The sequence below is a fragment of the Neopsephotus bourkii genome, unplaced genomic scaffold (genome assembly GCF_033783945.1).
Source record: "Neopsephotus bourkii isolate Nb327-2 ecotype Australia unplaced genomic scaffold, CSIRO-AGI_Nbou_v1 NB_1053, whole genome shotgun sequence".
Taxonomy (NCBI): Eukaryota; Metazoa; Chordata; class Aves; order Psittaciformes; family Psittacidae; genus Neopsephotus; species Neopsephotus bourkii.
The window spans coordinates 1,131,575-1,156,060 of record NW_026901542.1 but is presented as its reverse complement, the minus strand read 5'-3'; the positions used below and the strand labels follow the sequence as shown (position 1 = coordinate 1,156,060).

At 41.9% G+C, this 24,486-nt stretch overlaps 1 protein-coding gene across 1 annotated transcript in view; it reads right to left on the bottom strand.

The window, feature by feature from the left end:
• The window catches only part of CNTN1 (contactin 1), a 239,509-nt gene extending 235,779 nt beyond the window's left edge, over nt 1-3,730 (bottom strand). Inside the window, exon 1 of the mRNA XM_061361173.1 lies at nt 3,586-3,730. The gene's annotated coding sequence lies outside the window, so the exon portion shown is untranslated. The remainder of the gene's footprint in view (nt 1-3,585) is intronic.
• Nucleotides 3,731-24,486: the final 20,756 nt, after the last annotated feature.

Genomic DNA, 24,486 nt, shown 5'->3' with positions numbered 1-24,486 from the left:
GACTGACTGAGGCAAGACGCTAAGACAAATTTGGAATAGTCAAGACCATGAACACCTAAAAAATGAAGACTAAGACTGGCTACAGGTGGATAAGGATGCATATAAAGCATTAGAGTGAAAAGGACTGTGCTTGCAGAAGAGTGGCAAAAGAGTCCTCATTCACCACGATATATTTTCTCTAAAACCTAAAGAGTAGAAAGGACTTGAGTCCGTCACCACTTTTCCACTACTAGAAGTACCTGTGCAAATGCACTACAAACCATGCCATTCTGCTCTACCTCTAGTGTATAAAAGAGACTGCATGCTCATGATGCCATCACTCCAAGCTAGAAGTTCAAGAGCTTTTGCATAGGAGTCAGCTTTTCCAATCCTGTTAATAGCCATTGTGGGTTCAATACAGCAACACAAAAAGAAATTTACTTTGAGAGTTGAAAATTTTCTGTTTTCTTGGCTTGTTTGGGTTTGGAGTTTTTTTAGTTCCCTTAAGTTTAATTTTCTAGGTTTTAAGAAAATACACAGGGACATGTACGCACATTTTACCCTACAGACGACATGAAAGAATATTATTAAAGTTACTAAATCAACCACTCAAAAGTTGTAAAATGGCAAACACCATTGTCTCTGTAACCATAATTCACTTCGCTTGAGTATGTCCATTTTTATACACTATTTAAGTAAACATGCACTGCTTCTTCAAACTTACCTCTCCTCATTTAGTGCATGGGATGAGCATGCACAGAAGATGATACAGAACCTAATGCAGGTAGGACTCTTGTCTTGCCTACTGAAGAACAGGAATATGTGTAGTGAATGCAGCATGGCTTGCAGAAGGAAAAAGGGACAGGGGTTCTGTAATATGTCACAAGACCTCTCTTCTGTGGCTTCCCCCATTCTTCTTACTGTCATGCACAGCATTTAACCCAAAATTTCCCTAGTTTAACTATGAATTTACTGTGGATTTCTCTTTCTCCCACCTACTCTGCAGCTAAATTCACAGATGTGTGGAGTACTCGGGATTTACTAAAAGCAGCAACAGTTGTAATTTGAGCAATCATATGTACAAGAATTGTAGAAATTTCAAATTGGATACCAAAAATGTACTAACACTTTTCATCTAACCCTCTTTGTTCCTCTGTTCACTATCTGTAAAAGTCCTGTCTCATCTTAGATAGTGTTTGGTAAACTAATGATTATTTGCTAGGCATTCTGATCACAGGATGATAAGTGCTTTAGCAAAGTCCATATAAATGTTATCAGTTCTATCTTCAAAGCAGAGCTGAGTGGTGTGGTGTAAATAAATTATGGGCTCACACAGTGATCAATGAAAGCTACTGAATTGTGTCAAGTGAGCTCCATCCATCCCATGCACTGAATGAGACAGGGCTCCTCTAGAAAAAAAAGATTATATGATCATGTAGTTAAGACTGAATAAGAAAAACATGCTCAAAAAGCCATTTAGAAACTCTTTGTTCCATAACCTTAATATTGTGGGAATTCTTCTACAGAAGGTGTTTTAGGTACTTGATTTAACAGAATCTTGCATCAAGTTCTTTGCATTATCATACAGCCAGGTTGAGGTTGCATTACATTTTGGTGTCTATCAGAAGTAAAACTGGAAATCTCTTGCTGGTTTAGAACAGCACTGTAGACAATATACATGGACAAGGACAGGAGTGTCTGGGGTAGCTGTTTAGTTTTACTTTTTCCAGAATTTAAGGATGGAAAAGGTATATCTTGATGCAAAGTCAACTATCACTAAACACAAATACTAAAAATAAGCAACTGATGTTGATAGTACACATTCAAATGTAAAGAAACAAACAAAAGCTCTATTCTACCAACAGGCTTCTGCAACATTACTTAGTTAAGGAAATTTGGTCAATCGTTAATATTTATACAATGTGGGCAAAAGATCATCCTTTTACAGGGATTGGTACAGTAATTGCACTACAAGAGCTACATTTAAAAGTTACTAATTGCAGAAGAGAAAGGAACTGAGAATTTTTATAACTTTAGGTTATTTCAGAAAGCTCTCCCCTGCTCTTATGCAATGCCAAGTTGTGTTCATTGTTTTTTACTGGTTTAAAAGCAATTTTATACAAAAGACCAGTACCAAGTAAAGTGTATTTGTTAACACCTCCTTGGATACAGCCACCTCTGCACAGGTGGCTGCAGTTTTAGGTTGTTTTTTTCCCTAACTTGTATACACCAGTAATTACATAATGGTTTATTTTTAAACCCTTGAAGACCCCTTTAAATATTTTTTTCATGTGCTTTTATGCAATAACAACTGAAAACCCTGGTAGCTCACAGGTCATAGTTTACTTTCATTACTAAATGGAGCATACTTGATTAACTGCACAGATTATCTCTGGTAGGTTTTATAAGCAGAGTTAAACAGCGCTTCATAAAGAGGACGGAACTGTTGAAGAGCCCCTCACTCAGCTCGCAGCTGAGGCACAGCATCACGGGCTCGCCCAGTCCCTTCAGGTGATTTTTTTTAGCAGAGCTCATCCACGGCAGTGTCCGCAAGTGGTATTTCTGTTCTCGCCAGCAGGTGTTACTACAGCCGCCCTGAATTACTGCCTTTTACGGGAAAGTGACACAGGCAAGAAGCGCAATTAGCGTTTCACAAGGGGAAAACAAAGTGAAATGCTGTTATTTCTACTCCAGGAAGGTGTAGTGAAAAAAGTAGTGAAAAAAAAACAACAAACTATCCCTTTCTAGCTGATCACCATTAGATACACTCCAAATGCGAACAAGCAGATGAGCCTGGCTGCCTCTGGGCGTGATGCTCTAGCAGACAACCCGCGCAGCAACAGCGCTCCTGAAACGATGCGCTGGAAGAACTCGGTACCTATACATCTTTCCACACGCTGCCAAAACGCATAGGTGCGCCAGCAGGAACCAAAGACACCGGGAACACGGTTATCCCTGCAGCCCCTCCCGCGACCGGCGGAGCTCGGCAGCCCGCGGCTCCCCCCGCCAAACCAGCGGTGGCGAAGGGACCGCATTCGCGAAAGGATTATCCACGGAAGGCGTCCCACTTTCGGCAGCCCGGCTCGGGGCGGGCGGGGGGGAACGACACGACACGACAGAAGTAATCCCGACTGCAGTGTGCAGGCTCCCCGGGAGGGGGCAGCTCCCCATCACCACCACCACCACCAGCTCCGCGTAACAGCCGCCCCCGGCCGCCTCACCGGAGCGGGGCCCGCCGCCCAGGCCCGGTACCGCCCGCTGGCCGTGAGCGGGGAACTCAGGGCACTCCGCCAAGCCGCCGAGTGTGGGGCCGCGCCGCCCGCAGCCCCCCCATCGCCACCACCTGCCCGAGCTCCCCCGGCCGCACCGGTAAAGTTCACTCACCGCCGCTGGGAGGCCCCCTCCCCGGGACCACCTGGGGTTGCCCTCTCCCCTCACAGGAGAAGGCAGCACCGCTGCGGCTCTTACTCGCGCTTTAGAGCGGGACCCCGCTGCGCAAAGCCGGGGGAGGGAGTGGGGAGAGACACGCCGCTGCGGAGCGAGCCGAGCCGTGCTATACCCTGCTATACTCTGCTATATACCGTGCTATACCGTACCGTACCGTACCTGTCAGCGCTGCCGCGCAGCCGGGCTGTCACCCCGCGGCGCCCCGCCTCGGCCGCGCACACCTGGGCTGGGCTGGGCTCCGCACGGCGAGGTACGGCACCGCGCGCTGCCTGACAGCCGCCCGCGCGCGCGCCCCGCACCCCCCCCCCCTCCTCTTCCCCCGCCTCGCGCGCAGGGCCGCCGGGGCCGAGCGGGGCGCGGGGAGCGGCGGCGGCTGATTGGGCAGGGGTGATGTCACTCGTGCGCGCGCGCGAGCTAGCGAGCGCGTCCCCGAGGGGAACCGTGACGGGAGAGGAGAAGTGAGGGAGGGGATGAGGGGAGCGGGAGCAGGAGCAGGTGAGGGGCAGCGCTGGGGGCCGCGGGGAGCTGAGAGGGGGGTGAAGGGGACCCCCAGCCCGCAGCCCTGGCTGCAGGGAGTGCGCGGTCTTAGGGGACTGGGGAGACGGGACGGGCGGTCCCGTAGCACAGGGTGAGGGTGAGCAGCTAAGGCGTTCGGCACCCCGACCCTCGGGTGTCCCGGTAGCTGACAGACCGCAGGTGGAACAGCACCCGGCGCTGTCCAGTGAGCATGTGCAGCGCGGCTGTCACACACACAGACTTACGCCCGTAGGCACAGTGCGCCCTGCACATGCCCAAACTGGGGGGGGGGGAGCACAAAAAGAAGCTGCTGCCCGTACCCAGCCGTGTCCCTCAGCTGCTCCCGCACCCACTGTCCGCAGAACAAGAGGCGGAGGCGAGATGGCTTTAGTGATGCTCGGGATCCTGGGGAGATGAGCCCGGTAACACCAGGTCCGAACTCTCAAGTAACGCCCTCCTCCCAAGTGAGGGGAATGATTTTGAAAGGATAGGATTCTTCGTAATTTATTTTCTGGATTTTGCATCTTCTCTGCAGGATGATATTTCTTAATTCTTCCTCATTACCACAAAGGCTAGGTAGTTATTTTTAAAGCATCAGCCCAAGTCCTGTGGCATTTTCCGCTTTGTAAATTGCTGCAGAATTCAAAATTCCCAGAGGGAAAAGAAGACAAAAGGGCTGTGTTGAATGCACAGGCAGGAAGGTGCACTTGTCCCAGAATAAGTATGGGGCTTGGTGCATGGCTGCTTGGAGGAAGGCAAACAGGACCAGAGTGGGGAAATGACCCACTGAAGAGTCACGAGCTGCAGGAAGGTCTCATGAGGGATGGAACATGGATCCCACAAAAGTATGAGGCATGACTTCCCACCATACATGAAACACGACTTTTGGGGGGAGCAGGGACTGCAACCATGACATTTTATATTTACAGAGTGACAGATGACACGTAATCACTAGCTGGCAGAGCACACATAACACTTGACTAGGTTATGCTACCTGCACAGCAGTAACAACTAGAGAATAGAAAACTTCAGCTAATCTGAGACCCTCAGCCTGATGGCTTGAGGCTGCTTGTTGTTCCATGGTCAGTTCTTTATGTTGGAAGTAACACCAAAGCACATACATTTTCCCGTATGAGAAATCAGATCTCTGCAATAGGAGGCATCTGGAGGACTGGGGATTTTCTCAGCAACTCGAGGTAAGGAGGGGCATAGGGAATTCAGAACTGCTTCACTTGTAGCTGTCATCTCAGGTCGTTCTTGCATGTCTGAAAGGATTTGACCTTGCTCCTCTAAAACACAAGATGCCACTGACCTTATAGCTTTACAGTCTGCAGACTGTAGCAAATACCCTTATGTCAATTACAGTGAGATCTTACTCTCACAAACATATGGGTCAGAAGCTTGCTCAAGGATAAAAAAGATAGTTCATAAAAAAAAAAAAAAACAATAGATTCCCATTTAATCATGCCAGAGTTGGAGATTTAGGCTTGGGTCTTTAATTCCTGCATCTTAAGCCAATACTGAGCATTGTATGTTGTACTCAAACATGCAGAAAGGGAGAGAAGCTGTCACTGTGGGTGTGCTCTCAAAGCATCAGGGATGGAGGTTGCATGCCAGGGAGAAAACTGGGTGGTACCAAAGGTGCAGAAAAAATGGGAAATAAAGACTGAATAGCAGAGTTTATTAGGGTAAACAGGTTAGATTATAACAGGGTAGTTTTAGGTTCAAGATCAGGAAGGAATTCTTCAGTACGAGGGTGGTGAGATATTGGCACAGGTTGCCCAGAGAAGCTGTGGATGCCCCATCCCTGGAAGTGTTCAATACCAGGTTGGACAGGGCTATAAGCAACCTGGTCTAGTGGAAGGTGTCCCTGCCCATGGCAGGGGGCTGGAATGAGATGATCTTTAAGGTCCCTTCCAACCCAAACCATTCTGTGATTCTATGGTATTGGCAAATCATGTGTAGTAACAGAAGGCATTTGAAATATTTGTGAGCTTTGAAACTCTGACACAGACTTCACCTGAACTGCCATTTTTAAACACCTTGATGACTTTCTTACAGTGAGGATCACAAAACCATTTCAGCTCCTGTCAGAGTTTAGAACAGTCTTAGCACTGCTGTGCATGGCGTTCAGTTCCAGAATGGCCTCAGGCTGCATTTTGCAGCTTAGAAGCAGTAAAAACCTGAAAGTCAGCTTCAGGATGGTTTGCTGAAGGGAGTGATAGGCTGCTTGGTCTGTCCCCTGAGATGTACAGCACAGACATGTGTATACTGCCACGAGGTGTTTAATATTTGGGATACTCTCTGAAGGATGTTATTTCCTAACATTCAGTAATTTCAGTTCCAATTTCATTGCCAGAAGTTAAGATGGCTGTCATACATATTTTGAGGAAGGGTAATTTTTTGCTTAAATCTACCAGTGGGTGTCTCTGCACTGCACAGAACATCCCTGCCTCTCCCGTTGCTTGATTCAGACATCCTTCACTAAAGCCAGGGAGTCAGCAAAGCCAGATAGGAAAAGAAAACATGCAAAAAAAAAAAAAAAACCACCACCAAAACCAGAAGGAGAGTGCATTTAGCACCCAGTGCCTTTGTAATCCATAACACTCTTCCTATGATGAGTTTTTATCTGTACCAACATCTCTGGGTATTTGATTCCTGCGAGGGATTTGCTGCCTGGAAACAGACGCAAGTAATTTAGGATCTGACCAAAAGGATGAAAGAGGCATAGCTGCAACCTGCAGCATTCCTGGAAGAGCAGCAGCCACTAACCTCACTTTGTTTTTCCTACAACAAACACCCATCGCATCCACCATGGGGGCAGGGGAATATGAAGCAGCAACGACAGCTTTCTATTATAATAAAATGGAGACACAGGACAGCATGAGCTTTATTTACCCAAACCCAGTCTCCGCAATCTTTTAGAGGATTAATAAGATTAGAAGCCCCTATTGTTTTGCTAATGGCTGTTTATTTGGAAAATGGCTTTTCTTGTAAACATACAGAAATGACCATATGTTACTCCATACTCCACTGCTGCCCTGGAATACTGCTAAAAGCAAAGAATTAAAATGAAAAAAAGGAACAATTTGCCCTTCAACTCTGCTCCTATGGAGTTTTACCTGATTGAGGGTAATGCATTAAAATAATGTAGAGTATTCTTTCTAAGAAAAAATTTGCTGCTGTAAGAAAGTTGACAACCCTAACAGTGCGTTTAAAAATCCATGGTTATTTGAATTCCGGATGGATATTTGCAGGCATAGTTTGAACTCTGTATCCAAGCCTATTATCTATGAAGTCAATGCATGCAAGTTCCTTTCTATCACTCCCAAATGATGCAAAATATTTCCCATGATACAGAAAATTTCCAAATGAAAGTAAGAGTTTTAGAGTCAGACACCACTGAGCTGAACACTACTCCTGTTGAATTCCAAACTTTCCAAAGTGAATGGAACATGTCAGAGAGGCAATTTTAATTATAGATCTTAAAATAGAGCATACAGCAAGATGTAAGATTGAAATTAGCTTCTATCTATCTCTCACAAGTCTGTTTCCAATAGCTTGTAATTTAATCACTGAGATTATTATTTCCTATGCTTGGTCTCTTTCATGACTCAAATGTTTCTGGGAAATAATTCAGAAATTTTTAAGGATGTAAAAGGACAAAATTAGGTACTTTTAATGAGAAATAACTTTTCTAACCGTTCTTATATAGGAATACTATCCGCTGTATTCCTCCACAGGGGGGAGTAGGAACATGAGATCTGGCTAAAAAGAGGTTGCTTAGAGCTCAGATTTTTCTGTACAAACAAAAATATTCATATCTGACAAAGAACCAGAGCAGGAGAGAAATTAAGAGCATGACATGAGAGTATGTTTACACTCTGTTGTTTACACAGCACACTGGATGGAGCTGTGAAGCTCTAGATACCAATCCAGAGCTTGTTACTTTGGATGTTAGGTTACTCTAAGGTACACTGGGGGTTTAAGATGCAGACCCATCAGATCATGGGTTTGGTGAATACAAAATCACGTGTTTCCCTCAGTAAGCAGATCTCAACTTTTCCATTAATCTGGTCCCACAGATCAAAACGTTTAACTTTCCCGTGGTATTATTTCCTCCATCAGCTATTACCAGGATATCAGGTTAGTACCATAAGACCAGTGACTCAAGTGTCACTTCAGAGAAGCAGAAGTTGCCCACATTCTCGCCTGAGTCAAAAATGCAATCTCTCATTAGTCCAGTCCTTATTCCATGGTTGCATATAGCCAAATGCATACAGCCGCTTAAACTCATGTAGCTACAGCCTTCCAATAGTAAAACAAAGCAGAAAGCCAAGATAAATGACATTTTTAGAAAACAAATTTTGTGGTCCTACCCTAGTTATTTATCACACATAATAATACCTATTGAAGCCACAGTTACTTATTTGACCTAAGTGATAGATGATCATGTCATGAAAGCAGCATCTCAGGTTACTGACATTTCTACACGTTGGAAAGATGTTTTATTTTTTCTTAGGCATATATGAAAATCTGCATAAACACTATGCCAAACAATCCTAGTACTTACTGCAGTTGCAAGTCTTTAAGAATTATTGTGTTACATTAGTTTTTTTACGCTGCTCTTATGCATTATGTGAACCTTTGCATGATCTTAGTGGTTTTCTCTATGAATTCCTGACACATTCAGTACAAAATGTGAATATATATGATACAGTGTCCCTGCAATATTTCTTTATATTCATACCAATCAGTTGATTCAGGTGTAATTTACAGTTAAATGGTGCTAAATAAAAACCCATGTTCTTTTTATACTGTGCTCATGAGTGCAGTTCCCAAGGGTTCTCCAAGGTTCCAGGCTTTGAAACTTTTTTCTCAAAAACAGGTAGGAAAAGATTATAGTCTCTTTTTTTTTCAGTAAATGCAGCTGAGATACAAAACAACAGGTGGAAATTCCTAAATAAATTGCAAATAAAATAAAATATTCATCAGAGAGATACAAAATACAAAAAGTATTAATCTACTTCAAAGGAGAGGAATTGCTGTGCAGTAGTGTTTAGCATACCTGTTGAGGCTACAATGTGCTCCAGATTTCTGAAGATTATTGAATTATTCTTTGATATTTTCAGAAGCTCTTTTAGAAGGAGCATGTCTGATGGAAGAATCTCAATCACAGTAGGTATTTGGGTATTTCATACCTAGCATTAGCTATTGGATGTTTTCCACTAAGTTGTGACAAGTGCCCCATCCCTGGAAGTGTTCAAGGCCTTGAACTTGCATTTTCAAGCAAGGTGTATTCCTTCTAAAAAGACATAAAAGTGAAGAAATAAAGGGAGATGCAACAAAGAGTTTTAATACATTTTATAATTAATTTTGCTGAATTTATTATAATGAGTGTTAGCTGTGGCTTAGAAGACATTACTTACGAGAAAAAAAATGGTTCTTAAACCTTTGATTATGTGAAAGTTTAATTGACAATCGGAAAGTTCTTTGCAAGACTTTAGGCATAATTATTATAGTGTATTTTGCATGTGTTCCAGATATTCAAATTTCAAATGTTTTAATATTAGAAATGTGTTCAAATATTTTCCCATTTCCAGGTGTAAAAGACAGAGCTGTCAGGGTTTCCACCAGGAAACCTGGCACAACTATCAGCAGCCTGCAATGCACCCTTGCAGCAGAGAGGTTACAGGGCTACATTAGGAAGAGCATTGCCAGCAGGTCAAGGGAAGTGATCCTTCACTTCTCCACAGCATTGGTGAGACACATCTGGAGTGCGGGGCCAGCGCTGGGCATTCCAGTACAAGAGAAACATGGACATACTGGAGCAAGTCTAGTGAAGAACCACAAAGATGAACAAGGGATGAATCATCTGACGTAAGAGATTGGGCTTGCTCTCTCTAGCTCTGAGGGCTGGGATGTTTTAGCCTGGAGAAAGAAGGCTTAGGTGAGTCTTATAAATATGCATAAATATTTGAGGGGGGCTGAGTAAGGAAGACAGAACAGGCTCTTCTCAGTGGTACCCAGTGACACTATGAGACACAATGGGCACATATTAAAATGCAGGTAATTTTTTGGTGTGGGGGTGGTCAAACACTGGGACAGGTTAACCTGAGAGGCTGTGGAGGCTCCATCCTTGAAGGAACTTCCAAACTTCTAGGACATGCCTTTCGACAGCCTTCCCTTGCTGACCCTGTTTGAGCATGGCAGTTGGACTAGAGGATTTCCTGAAATCCATCCTCACACGTTCTGTGATTCTGGGATCAGGATGCTATCCTGTATGCATTTTTATGCAGAAAATTCCAACTTTTAAAATACAGTTAATACAATTTTGCAGTCTCTACATATTCAGGATATGAGACTTTTCCACATAATTCCAAGACGTGGTTCATACACTACATTCCATGGAAATGTACAAAAGTTTTCTTAGCACACTGGCATTTTGAAATAAATGCATGGATGTGTTCACATATGTGTATATGTAACATAATGAAACATCAAAGACATTCCTTATTTTTCAAAAAGAACAAAGATTTGCTAAAGTATGTCCATAAGTATTTGCAGAACTGGTTTGTAATTTCTTTTTACATATTATAATGCATTCATTACAGATACTGTAATATTTCTACAGATCACATTACTTAATCCTTCTCTGAAATACACCCTCTTTTCTCAGTGGAATACGTCATGATAAGCAACTCTTAAGTTATAAAGACTGCACAATTAATTTCAGAAGCAAACAGAAAAGTAATATATTTATGCACACAACCACACATTTTTTTCAGATGCTTAGGCATTAGTCATGTTCTCAATCATCCCGTTTTGTTTTGGTTTTTTTTCCCACAGTACATGATATCTTGAATCACTTCATTGTTCAAAGAATATATACATTAGGAAGTGTTTGTGTGTTTTGTTGTATATGATGGCATGATTGGATGCTCTACGGGCTATTTCAAAGTGGACGTAAAATGTGTAGTTTACTGCCATTCAGAAGGAGCTGATCCATGGGATCTCTTACAGTTTCATGTTCCTTCCAGAAGCCTTTACTTTCTGCTACACCATTTGTTAAATGTAAAAACTACATGGGTCTTATCTTCTGAACAGAAGATCATTAATGTGGGTTAATGATCTCATAAATGTAGGCAACATGGATTATAGGCACACTGGGTTTTCAGTGTGGTGGTTTCTTACTGGCACTCTAGGATTTAAAGTAAAAGTCAGTGTTTAACATTTCAGACTGGCAGAATTTCTTCCCCTAAGATGAGTCTTTCCTGGGGCTCTAGGAATGACAGTGTCAGCCTTATTTGTCTGCCTTGTCTAACTTTTTAATCCTTTTTGATAGATGTTTTTATAGCTACAGTGTACATGTTTCCATCACACTGTTCATGTGATCATTTGAAGAACTCTGAACCTGTTGGCCAAATTTGGAATACTGAAGTTTCAGAGTTAAATTCCTACACATTAAGTGAAGGCAAGGCAGAGCAGAAATACTTTGTTAATGGCTTGATGTAAGGAAAAGCTGCATTCTATTAAAGATCATAAAATCTTGAGATAGAGTGCCCATTTAGAAGTCCCAAATTCAATGTAAATTGTTTCTTATCCACAAGAAAAATCCGTGTCACGATCTATAGGATTTGTGCAATACTAATTCAAAACTGAGACTTTTCACTGAGTAAAACACAGGGAGACAGCCTAGTTTTGGATGATCCAGTCTGCTTGGTACATAACACATGCTGAATTAGTGTCTGAGATTTGCTACACTACTACCTGATTTTGTGCTTACATGTTCGTGCTTACATGTGCTTCTTCTTGATTAACTATGTTAACTGTGAGAGTTATTCACATGCAATTCATGTGAATTTGCAGAATGTTTACCTACTTATAGGTACAAATGAAAATAACTTATGAGCATATGAATAGAAAATAAAAGCTTTATTGTGGCTTCTTTGAAAGCCTGGAATGCAACTCAGAAGAAAAAAGGAAAATAAAAATTCTAAGAGAAATGCAGTATTATCCATGTAACATTTCATTTAATGTCAACAAGGCTATAAAAGTAAGTGAAGACAGAAATTACAGCTCCAGCGAGGTTAGTATTAATTTCTTGGTGGTTTGGTGCTTTCCGTATTCAGCAGATGCTATACCTCAGGGGGGAAAAAAGCCCCAACAATTACAGTTTACAATTAATGCTTCTGTAGTTGCTAACATTTTAGTGAGTAATCACAGAAAGCTGCATCATTATACTACAGTACACACAATTCCTCTGTTAAATGGGTAGTTTGGAAAGAGAAATTTAATTTCAGCCTAGTATCCATCTGGTTTTTCATCTAGTGACATTCTAATGGAAGACACAGAAACTGTTCTAACAGAAACCAGAACGTGAAGGTTTCTGTCCTGGATAAATGACATCATAATTTCTTCTTTCTCATATCTCTCCCATAAAATGTTCATTTCTTTTCCACATAGCTTCTGTTAGTGACTCTTAATCCTGCTGGGATTTAAGAGTTGAATGTTACTGGGGTGCAGATTGCATTTGTGAAAATACACACTTCCTAGGAGAACCATAAAAAACAGGGAATTTAGCTTTTTAGAAACTATGAGTTTAGAGAATGTGGGTCTTAGATATCTGAAATGACAGGTGGCATTTAAGTCCTTTTGTTAACCTACCTCTTTGCTTCTCTGCAGGTATGTCAAGACCAAATTGTATCAGACCAGTCCAGTCTCCTCATACAACAGGCTAACCAATCTTGTGGACACAAAATGCCATAGATGTCAAATACTAGGAATTTTTTAAGGTTTTTCATAACAGACTCTGAGCAAATTGGGAAAGTGGTTTAGATAAAAATGTTTGTCAAGGACCTGTCCTGGCATGGTACTGTTAAATATTTACATTGTTGAGAGGAATGATAGAAGAGACTACATGGCTTCTAAAGTCAAATAAAGTCTTTGTGGAAAGTACCTATCTTGCCAATGTACAGGTTTTAACTCAGAGTGGAGTCTCAACAACTGGAGGTTCAATCTGACAGAATTAATGAATGCACGGTAGGAAAGGATCTGTGGGTTGAGATGATTCCTGAGTACATGCAAAAGCATCATATTGCTGCAAGAAGATCAAGCATCAAACAGGGACATATAAAGAGCTGCAGAACATGTGGACCAGTCCTTCCACCTTACTCAGGTCTGGTAAGGCCTTCTTAAAGTCGTATGTCCAGTTTGGGACGTGACAGCAAATGGTTGTGGAGCAGTTGTACAGAGCTAAGACACGCTGCGAAGAGTCACTGTGCTGTATGGAAAAATGGGACAAAATGAGATTTAGTCTATTGAGTGGGGAACCAGGTGGTGGCATGACAGCAGTATATTAAGTAAAAGGTGGAAGAGAAGGAGGTTCAACTGTTGTTCAAGCCCATATTAGAGAAGACAAAAAGTAACAGCTGTAAATTACAACAAAGAAGCATTAGTTTAGATACTAATGGTTTGAAGTTTCCAACATGAGAGCTTTGTGAAAGCAAGAACAATCTCACTAAGGATGATCTTGCCTTAGGAATTCATCTGTACTAAACAATCCCTTTAAAGCTCCTTAATCCCTGTGATTGATTGCCTTGTTGATGCATAAATCTCAACTGGACTGTTTTCAGGTAACAAAAGCCTCAAGCAATAGCAGAACTGAGTCCTGAGTATCTTCAGTACTTTTTTAGGTTATCCAAACCATAGCAATATTGCAGTCTGAAGCCATAAAAGATTATTTTGCATATATTAGTCTGCATTAACTGAATGATGATGGGAGCACCTGCTGTTTTTCATAAGAAGATATTACAACACAGGCAGTGGTTACCTCATTTACTGCCCTGCCTGGGACCTGCTCAGCCATAGCGTAACCTGTCAGTTATGAAACAGAACTGCTGAAAGTCCCAAGAGAGTGGCTAGATTCATCTCACCTACCTTCTTATGTCTACAGTATAAATGTCTACAGCCCTCCATGCAGGCTAATCTGCATTCATGGTAAACAAAAAACTAGGCAATTTTCAGATGCAATTCATTGGACTTATTTTAGATGTCTATATTAGGGTGGGATGAGAAGAAGTGCTTATTTTTCTCCATTGACTATGTGCAGACTAGATGAATAGCTCAGATAGGGAAATCTGCATGGCAAACATCCTCATTTTCTAAGAGAAATTCTATCCAGTGTGTCAATTTCAGAGTCCTACAATATCCACATCACAATATTAGATACATAACAGTGCTGACTAGCAACTGTTTGAAAGAGAAGGTAGTAGAGAGAAGACCTCACTCCACTTCTCAGTTAACTCCTACAGCTGTTATCAGCAGATAAAGCTAGGAGGTAGAGATTATAAATAAATTTGGAATGGCTGACTCCATAAGCAAGCAGTATGATCATGCAAATTATGTTAAAACCAGTGAATTAATATGTAAAATCAGGGCCAGTATCTTTCAATAGAATGAAGAGTCTATTGACAGAAATTGCTATGTACATGACTGGAGTGCATTGCTATTTATCTTAAATTAGAATGACCACTTATATTGAAAAGAAAATATATTTCTTTCCTTGGCCCCCCCAGATGAAGTATTAAGGTTCAGTTCCTGCTGTATCTGGAGTTATATATTCATTATCAGGTTATTATACTTCAGTCATTAAAAAACAAACAAAAAAAAGTTAGTAAAAGGGAGGATCACTTCACCTCGTTCTATTCCTATGATTTTTGCTGGAAAATGGCTGCCTTCTGTATTTCAGTGTTCTCAGTAAAACACTATTTTATAATTGAGAGAAGAGCCGAATCCTTTCTTTAGACTCACCCTTTGAACCTTTAATTCTTTCTTCCTCCACAAGATCAAACAGTTTTCTTTTCCTCTGGACCCAAAAACTCTGTTAAATAAAATCAAATTGAAATCCTACCAAGTGTACAGGTTTTTACCAATGCCTCCATTGAAGAGTCAGGCATCCTGCCTTGTTCCATGATCCCTGGCTCTTCTACTTTGCCCTTCTTCCCTTCAGCATTGGCCGCCAATATATTTCTCTTTATGATAGTGTTCTGTTCTGGGGTTGCCTGTGACAGTCAGATCCCATGCTAGTGGCCACAGTGTACATACCCGGTTAGCAGAAGCATTTAATTGCCAAGTTCCATTCTGAATATTGCTTTGTACAGTTCTGGAGTCATTCTTAGTCACTTGCAGGAGAAAAATCAAAACTTAGCTCTGGGACTACTTGAGACAACATTTTTCTCAAGTTCATAGAGGATTAATTGTTGTTTGATTGCTTAAGGATCCATAATACAGAAGCCAGATAGAGAAAGACCATCCTCTAGAATTCAGTGAAATAGGCACTTCAAATGCCTCAGCATCTCTCAGCAGGTGAGGGCTGAGCCTCAAGTCTTTGGCCCAGGTCCTGTCATCAGATTTTGGCAATAGTAAGAAATATTGAACATTTTTTGCAGTGTGGGGTGTTTGTAAATATGGCATGTGACACCACTGCCTTGTGACTTAACCATTACATGCCAGTGTTCACTAAACATCAACAGCTTATTTTAAACAGTAATGCACTGAATGTGGCTTCATTGAAACGCATCACAAATAAAACTGTCATGTTTTCCCAAACTGCTAAGCACTGAGTATTCAGACATTCCTAGAGAAATGTGTTCATTTCTAAATCACTTTCATGTCACTGTCACGCACAAAGATCGAGTATACGCTCACACACAAAAGGCCTGCCATTGCTGATGAGGTCAATGAAACTACCTACATGGTGAGGTTTGCTGGATCAAGGTCTTAATTTCATGCTTAGAATTTTAAATACCATAGGCAAAATGCTTCATCAATATTTCATGTGCATATTTACTTATTTTCCAGTGACCTCCAGATAACTGGTATTTTCCAGGCTGCAGTCACTGAAATTGAGTTATAAATAAACAATATAGATGTGAAAAGCCAAGTGCACAGGTGAGTAAATAAGCAGATTCCAGAATGCCACAAGGTTATTGCTCTCTGGAGTTAACTCAGAGTGATGATGCATCCCCTCGGATTTAAATTATCTTCTAAAAAAGAAGCAGGTGCTCCAAGCTGGAGAACCCAGATACCTGTGGGATATTCCGTAACGCAGTAGAAATACAAACCAAACAAATAAGAGATCAGAGAACAGATTGAGTGCGAACCAGAAGGGAGTGCAAAGGCACTGCTTATTTTTCAGTGCCCAGCTTAGGTTAGAGCAACATGCTAATTGATCATGTGTGGCTAAGCAAGGACTGCCTCTGAAGCAGATGCTGAAGATCACTTCCTGCTGTGGCCAGGCTGCCCCTGGTCTGGCCTTTGGCAGCAGTTCCAGTGATATAGAAAGCAGCCATAGATCGGGGCCACAGGTGAAGAGTGTGTTACTTTTCCATCCAGTTTCTGTTTCCAAGCAGAATCAGCTGTCCAGCAAAGTCATTAAGGGCTTTCAAACATGAGGATAGGTTTCAGCAGCAACACCGTCATGCTGCTCAGTGATACTTTCCCACAGATTCAGTAATCTCTGAAAGATACTGTGCACAAACTGACACCAGTAAAGCATAAAAGACGGAACTGCCAGCAATGACTGCATAGCAAATGAGAATCTTAATGTCATATATAAAGAAAGCAAGAAGCTTTCTTTATGACCAGAAAAAGCGACCATGAGGCAATAACAAAAAATTGAGAATAAATAAACCCAACAAGATAGCAGTCTGGCAGCAGTCTTTTTTGAGATCTGCACTGATTTTCAGCTCACAGCTGCTAAACCCCAGCTGTGCGCACCTTATGTGGCAGCCCACATGCTATTTCTGCAGCTTTCCAGAGGCCACACTTGGTGAGCTGACCTTTAAGAGAGATGCCGGGGACCGAATTCAATGTTTCCTGCTTGACCAAGAGGAAGATAAAACGGCTGGAAATTAGTCAAGGCTTTAATGCAGCCTAAACAGAAATTACTAGCCAGCAGTCTGCTGGAGAGAACAGAGTCTGATCGCACCATGGGCTAAACATCTCTAAAGCTGATGAACTCACTGCTGCTCTGCTGGTGGAACTAATAAAAGTAAATCTTATCACTGCAGCTTTACGGCTCCTTATGCGAAGGAGCTTTTTACAGGCATCATCGCTAATGGAGTGACTTTATCAACAACGTCGCCTTTTACTTTGCATTAGGAACGTTTTTCAACTTGCATATAGTTTTTCCAAACTAAGTTGGCTTTCTTTTTTTTTTTTTCCAGGCATGTGGCTTGACATTTTCCATGCCCAAATACCCAGAATGCAGCCTTTAGTGAATGCCTAAGATGCTGATGTTTCTCTTCAGAACCCTAGGGCTTTATCCTTTGGGCAAGGACTTGTCATTTGACTCTCACTTCTTTAATTTTGGCTCAAACTCAGGCAAATTGCCTGCCCAACTGCTGCTGTTTTACAAGTTAAAGGTGAAACGTGTCAGGATGCAATAAGCATGACTGAGACTCTCATGGTATATTCCTGAGAAGAATTAGAAGTGCGTGATCTGTGGTACAGAGACCAGCTGGCCTGGCATTGCCCATGGCATCATTATATTCTCTTGCTCCATACAGCAGGGGGGCCTCATTTTCACTGCCTGTTGGGAAAGGTTCCTGGCTGTGCTAGTTTCCGAATAGTGCCAGTAAATTACTTGTTGGAGTGGTTGCTGGCCCTGGTCAAAACTGTGCTGTCACCTAAGAGTACAGACAGATGAGTGCCATTGTCTTGAGGCTGTTAATTTTACCACTACAGCTTTGACCTTAGAACTCCCGATCCCTTGTGTCATCCTCACATATAAATATGCTTCAGACTCTCCCTGTTCATTAAACAAGCTTGAGTTGCATAAGCAACATACAGAGCATACACATTGACCCAGAATCAGCAGTGGCAAGCCAAACTTTACGTGAAACTGCTTCTTTTGCCTCACCTTAGGAAACCCTTCTCCTCAATTCGGGGTCCTCGCATCATGCTAGAAGCAGCATGACTGCTGCTAGGTTTGATGTGCTCAGCAAGGGGATATTGCACGAGGCAGGGCAAAGGAAGACACTGGAGTACTACCACTTATTGCTGCTGGTACATACCTGGTCTTCAGTAGGAATCAAAGCAGCTATTCTATATTTGATACCAGATATAACAGAAGAATTTGACAGTCTGTCTGATGGTAGAATTAAGGACTCAGTGGTTCTGTAGAGTGCTTAGAGCTCTAATGAATTGCCTTCAGATAGGGTTACATGAACTCTTGTGTTGGCTTAAGTATCAGCACCTGTGCAACTTCAAACCTGGGAAATTCAGTGCTGGTTTTGTCCACAAAAGGGGCCATCCTCCAGCAGTCTTCCCTGCTTTTTTGGTAGCGAAGCTGTGTTAGCTCTAAACTTCATGGAGTTTTAGATGTGGAAATTAAAGTGATGACCTCCAGTATGCTCAGAAAATACAAATGAGATTTGGACCTCTTTTAAATATTAATAATCAGATGTACTGTAAACTAATTAATGCAATCTAGCCTTTGTTTTGCAGTAGGAACATATGAGATATCCACAGATAATAGGTCAGACAAGGAGACTTAAAAGGAGACAACCTTTTAATACAGAGCTTACATTAAATTTTATTTATTCATCAGATCCCTTATTGCAGTATGAGATTTGGAGGCAAAATATGCACTCATTCTGTCACAACAGTATAAAGCCCCCTTATTGTTTAGCATCAGTTGTAAGTGTGTGTTAAAAAGCTAACACAAGCTTAAAAATGGGGTCAAAATCAGGATGATTACTTTTTTCTCACATCTGGTATTTTGTAATTATTTCAGTGTCTTAAAATACAAGTGACCAGTTCCATAAGAAATGGATTATCCATGCACATATCATGAGGCAAATCCAGACGCTTCCCTTGTTATAAAAGCCATTCCCTTATCTCTCAAGAGCACACTGTAGATTCTCCATTACTTCATCCGTTGGTGTGTTTTAGAGTGAGATGCAGTGATGAAATCGCAGCGCCACTGCGAGGGCACAGATTTACATCACTAGCAGACATGACTGCCAGCCTCAGCTTCGTTTTCCTTAAACCTTTTGGACCTGTTGGTCAGTATGTGATTGAAATAGCAGGCTAATGCGGGTTTGGCTGGCTGTCAAGCAGTGTGTGATGCTTGGGTTCATACAGTGCAAGTGCTGGGCTCGGGGAAGTATGCCTGATTCAAGGATGGGGAAATAAATGGCCATAATTGAGATTAAAATGCAAAATTAACTGTGATGACATGCTCATTAGGGGAGCAATTAGACAAAGTGTGATTTTATGTGACTATTTCTGAGGAATGCTCCCAATAAATATCAGAGATTAGTAATACAACAGGAAACCATTCAAAAAATTATAACTATATTAGAAAGTGTTTTGGTTTTTTTTCCCCAAAACTGCCTTTCCCATATTAAAACCAGAGATTTTTTTCTGTCCTTTTTTTTTTTTCCCCAGGAGATTTCTGATTTTTAACTCCACAAGGCCCTTATCCAGGTGCTGTTCACCACCTTCATGTCCCACCTCCCCATGCCCTCTTTGATGTCGCCTGGGCCATAAATAGCTGTTTATGTGCATGGATAAGCACCTAGGTGCCTCTTAAAATCTGGGCTCTAAAATCCTGTATCTCTATTCTTTTTAACAAAATGACCATGGAAAGTCTCTTTGGGTGCAGGCTGACGGGAGGTCAGAGGGTTAATACACACTGCATGTTAGGGTTGTATGAGGATGTGGAGAAACTGCATCTCTGATTTAAGGTTCACTACAAGGACAAGCTGAGTGTGCACAGGACATCTTGGAGACAGTCCAGACTCCAGGCTCTCTTGCTTCCAGACAGCTCAGCTAAACATAGACAGGATGAGGGGGTCACGGTGTGTTCACAGCTTTTATGAAATGGAGCAGATATTCCCAGCAACAGGCCCTGTCTCTCACCATCTGCACCATTGTACAGTACTGCAGTATTTTCAAGTCCAAAAAGGAGAATAATTTTAGGCTCTAGTTTTCTTTGTTTCCACACAAAGAGACCAAAACAAAGGAATATCTGGAAATAGACTGGTTCTAAACAGTCTTCTCGGTTGCTTCTGAAACTGTGTGGGAAGGTTAATAGCCATCAAGTATTCATACAGGTCAGTAAAAGGGAGACAAAACTGGCTCAGAGACACGTCAAGAAAGGTGCCTGCACAGAACTGAATCCTGTGTAATTCAGGGATCTGAGAGTGTTTTTCCAGCTTTTCTTGTGAGAGAAGCTTTCTATTAGAGCAATATTTTGTCCAGCACAGCACATTCCTTTTCTCTAGGGAGTTGGCAGGGGGAGAAGACAGAAGCTTGTGATGCTGTGGACGGTGAATTTAATAGGATTCTCAGACGATATTTAAGGAGCAGATCATCCTTATAGCTGCTCAAGTCCAATTTTTATCCCCCAAAGCTGCTAAATTTTTTAAGCATGTATTTTTTTTGCAGTGCTTTCCAGCAAATATCTTCCCTTGGAGCGCATTGTGTATTACATAAATGAGCTTTGCCACCTCTGTAACCCCTAAATGCCAGTGAGACGTATAACTAAGGTATTCCCTTATCTCACCAGGCTGACCTAGTTTTAGTCTTCCACTTAATGAAGCCAGGAGAGGACAAACATTGAATGCAGGGCTTGGGACACAGGGGCACTCAGTGCTACAGTGCTTAGGTGCCAGGAACCAGTGTCAGAACTGACTACACTGGGTTCCCAAATAATCCTATCCAAGTGTATCTACATCAGGATTCAAAGCATTTGGCACTGTCACCCTCTGTCAGCCAAAGGAAACACCATAAATAGCAGTATGTTTGATATTTCATACATATAACTGCATACATATCTATTTCCATGTACAAGAAAAAGGGTGGGGAAATGCAGATCAAGCCAACAATCCATTTGCACATGTTTATCTCTCCCTGGGTTGCTCCTATCGTGGGTTCTGCATCATTCAAATGAGTGGAGTAGGAGAAATGTTTTCCATGGTTTAGAAGGAGATATTTGGGTACTAATTGGGCACCTCTTTTGTCCCGTAGACCCTTCATTGTCATTGCCACAATGCTTGTCAAGACAGATGCCAAGGCAGCCGTTTAACAGGCAGTAAGCAGGTAGGAAAGTGAAAGAACTGGGGTTTGAGGGTTTTATCAGCTCACTTTCAACAGAAGAGATACACAGATCTGTTTCCCTTGAGCTCCCACAATTTCCTCTCCTCTTGTGATTTAAACCAAACCCAGGACACCTCTTTAAAGAAATGTGCCTCTCATACAAATCTACTATCTCCATAGCACATTCTCCTTAAAGCATGAGGGCGTTATCTGAGCTTACTGAATGCAAGGACACCTGGTTTCATTGCTGTCCTTTCTGAGAACCTGTGAATGTCTCACTTCACAGCAGCTCCCTTCAAAAGAAACGCGTGCCTTGAGCCTACACAGCAGAAGCGATGGATGGCTGGGCTCACAGCCCTGCGCTGGGGGATGGCCAAGACTCGTTTGAACCCCACAGCTTTGCTGCTCAGGTCTGCAGGCTCGTGGAGATTTTCTCATTGTTTGATACTGCAGCACACTGGGAAGAGAGCAGGGCTGAAATCAGGCAGACCTGAACGGGCCGAGCTGCCACCACTGTTTTCATCCAGTACAACAAAACTAAGGGAAGCCTCCACACAGATGTTAGTTTCGTTCCATCTGCTGTGCTCCTACCTTCAGGGGTTCCCAGGGTCAAGACTCCCGAGTGGCTCCTTTGCACAGGAGGGCCCAACACTCTGAAAACACTTGAGAGAAAAGTAAATCTTTCTGCTAACCTCAAGTTCCAGTGTTAGACAACTGCATGAAAAGCTAAATATCAGGGGTTTGACTACTTCAGGTTTCAGAATTAATGCACAGCCCATGCAATGAGCCTCCCAGAGAGGTTTCACTCACATTCCTCAAGCCATCCTATGGCTTCTTCAAATTTTTCCTGGTACCAAGTCCTAGGCAACACTTTGCCAAACATTTTCTGTATTCCCTGTCTGGACACAGAGTCTTGTAGGGTAAGTAATGGGTCAAGGCTGCCCAGGTTGGTAAGGACTATGCAGACCCAGTGAAAAAGACCTGGAAGGTATTGGGATGTAATACAAGATTTTGAGTGAGTATGGCAAGGCCAGCATTAGAGAGACATAAGGAAGAAGAGAGGAGTCAATGAAGATGAGGAACCACCTCTATGTAGGCCTTCCATGTGTGTATAGCAGCTGTGGCTGTGCTGAGTCAGGCAGCAAGAGCCAGAAATGTCATCAGGTGAATAAAGATTGTGAATTAAATATCACAGACACTGCCTGATCTTTTCAGATCTACTTTAATCATCTAATTCATCCTGACACTGAAAAATGCACAACCGTACATCAATTATTATCGCTGTTTCTGTGTAGGTAGAATGGTTACTCCTTTGCTTCAAAAAAAGCAGGTCAGTGCCAGTGTGTATCACCCACACAATTTGAAAACAAGATTTATCTTGCTTCTGGGGAATCTCCATGCTGAAACCCTTATCCTTACACTTGAAGAGAAAGACATGTAAAATGAGATCAGCAAGGTTGTCTCTGGACTTGGATGATAAACTTGTAAATGGGAATTAGGGATGGAGTATTGCATAGCAATTTTGAATGAGATTATTTTAAAGGGTTTTGATTTATTTTCTTTAGGTGCCATGATGAGATATATGCAATATCACATACAGTAACAACAGAAAATATAATTACACCGGTGGACTGCTACAATCTAATTTCATCATATTTTTATAATGTAATACTTTATATAATATATATTATATAAATATATATTTTATCTATATAGTGAAATATATATTTTATATATAAGATATAAAATATAGTAATATTTTATAATATTAACATGCTAGATTATAATATCATCTGATCATATTTATCATCAGATGAATAATCCCTGCAACCACAGTCACTGGGAGCTACTTCTGCACTCCCACAAAAGCTGCACTCATTTACTTTTTAACTTGTGGCTACAAGCCAGTGTAAATGGGCAGCCTAAAATGATGAAACAAGGAACTGCTTCTTCAGTTGTGAGAATCCCTCTGGCTCCAGACCTTGGGCAGCTCCTGGTGCCATGAAATCAAAAGCCTGCTCCAGTTCCTAGCTTTGTGTGGGAACTCTCAGGCTTGCTTCATTTCTCACTTGATCAGAGCTGAGCTTTCAAACCTGCACAGCTTCTACAGTACCTGTAAACTGTTGATGGTACAGAAGTGTATTCCCCAAACATTGCTTTGCATTCCGGTAAGGGAAATACTTAGCTTAAGCTTATTTCTGTAATTGCAGTGAAAACCTTTGCTTTCTCATGGTGCTAAAACTCTTTTAATTGGATTCACAAACTGAATTCATTTTAGATAATCGCCTTGGATTCTGTAGTTCAGCTGCTAAAAATCATTATCCTGGCTGGCCCCTAGCAGACTTTCCCCACATCTAACCAACCAGTCCTGCATACAGACGTGTGTGAAGGGCTGCCTCATGCTCCAGGGGATGATGGAAATACGGGAAGCTATCAATAGCCAGCACAGGCTAATGAAAGCACATCTCTGCAGGGGCTGAGCAAGCTGATGACTGCTTGTTAATTATATGGGGCAGGTTCAATTGCATCTCCCTGCAATAGGTTATGTCTGTTTGACCATGATATCTACTTGGTTTATATACCCATTTAATTACCTTGCAGCCTTTGTATTTGAAAAATGCAGAAACTCTTGTTAAGTGAATAACTCAGAAATATATTCATTACCTCATTTTAAAATATTTTCATTTAAGATGTTTTTGTCAGTCTTATATAAACTCATAAATAATTTTCATTGTATATGTATGCAACAGAAATACCAAGGTATAAATGTGATTTTGGTATCACCCTGCACTGTATATCTCCCCTTTTAATCTGTGCCTTTATATTTACAGCAAATGAGCCCTCTGTGGCTGCTGCATAGTGCTCCTCTGCCCAGCTCTTTCCTTGCTTAAATTAGGATTAGTTCAGCCTTTCTTTTGAAACTTCTCTGCACAGAGATTTTACACCACTTTTGGAGGAGGAGATACTGACCCCTCTTTAAGATCTCCTCCTCCTTTGTGACTCATCTGCCTCTCCCCTATACTTCAACCCTGTTTTCTTCATGTGCCTGCTCAGTTTATTGGGTTACTTGGAGTCAGCCTGAGCTTTCAGCCTGACAGCTTTCAGATCTGACCCTTTGCTTGTTGCCTCTGTTCAGGCTTGTGTCTCAGCCTGTCTTGCCTGGGACAGAGCTCTAACTATAGACCTTCCAGAGTCTCTATCATCTTTCCAAACTCTCCCCAGGATCAACTTCTCTTTGCACAATTCAAAACTTTACTGTATTCTCCCTGACTTTTCCATATTCAGCAGTCATATTTGATCTCCTTCATATTTTTTCCTCTGTCCAAATGTTAGTAGTTCTTCTGTCAAATCTCCCTGTCTGCGTCTCTCTCCTTCCGTCTCCTGGGGAAGGAAAGTTATATTTTTCACAGTTCTTTTGAGGTGTTTTGCCCATAT